We start from the raw sequence: 1328 nt of genomic DNA, 5'->3' as shown, positions 1-1328 counted from the left end.
ATTCTTTAGCTAATTTCTTATGCTTGGCTCTATAGTCTGAAAATTAGGTGTAATCATTGGAAGACCTAGTAATTTTAAATATACACTGACATGTTTTTTAAGTTTAATTAATGATTTCAATTTTTTCAATACCACTTTGGGTAGGAGTTATCAAAATGTAATTTGGGTGTAAACCGATCAAAAGCACTATTCACAAAAGTAGGTGGGCATACTATATTAGAAGTATGGGAAATGTTCTTACAAATATTTGTTGAGTATTTTGGATGAAATAGGCACAGTATACAGTAAAGTCTTCAGGGTATTATAAGGAGAAATCGTTTGAAAACTAAACACCTGCCCTAACACACAGTCTGCATGAAATGTGGCAACACAGTTGTTACATATCAATACTCCCATCACTGTGGTAGGAGAAATGCATAGTGACAACCCATAGACTCTCGCAGTTGTTGGGTTATATCTTTGTTGGTGCACGGTCTGGTTGAGTGTGTTTGTCCATTAAGTTTTCATTTGGCTGCACCTCATATGTTAACAAAAGAAGCATTTATAGGAGGAATTGATGTCTTGGATTCTAATCAGAAATACAAAGATAAATAAAGAACTAAATATAGGGTGCAGCATTGCAAGCAAATTAGACTTCATCTTTGAGGAGAGAAGGTAAGTATTGATTGGACATTTTTAAGATCTGATCACATAGCATTTCCTTAGGCAGAGTATTGATAAAATACTCTATCTACAATCCATAAAAAACAAGCATATAACATCTTACCAAAACAGCAGCATGCCACGCAATATTTACCACAAATATATGTGATAGTATCAATCCCCAAAGCTGCATGACCAAGTTTTGCATTTGTAATTTTTACTTACAAGTACATAGCATAGAGAAGCATGGATAAAATTAGCTATGTGGAGGATAGCAGAGGAAAGTGCTGTAAATGTGCTTGAAGAAGAGAGAAAACATCTGTGGGAAATTTTAAAAGACAATGGAAGTGGATGGAGGAAATTTAGGGGTCATGGGATATTGAAGATAATGATAGGTAGTAGAATATTGTTGCATGAGGGAGAATAAAGAAAAGAACTGGCCTTTTAGATGCCATTACAGGGAATGGAAATTAAATGGAGTAGAGAATAAATTAATGACTGGAAATTCATGTTCATTTCATGCAGAAATACATCAGAAGTCAGTGATGATTTGTAATAGCATCCTTAAAAAATCCTATAATCAGTTGACAGACTTCAAAGTGAGGGTGATATCAAATTTACTTCTTTGCATCCTGATAAGTCTTTCATCATTTTTCATTCCTTTGTCACTCTGCCTCTGAAATTTC

Source organism: Hetaerina americana, unplaced genomic scaffold, assembly GCF_022747635.1.
Source record: "Hetaerina americana unplaced genomic scaffold, ioHetAmer1.1.p SCAF_48, whole genome shotgun sequence".
NCBI lineage: Eukaryota > Metazoa > Arthropoda > Insecta > Odonata > Calopterygidae > Hetaerina > Hetaerina americana.
This window is presented reverse-complemented; position numbering follows the sequence as displayed.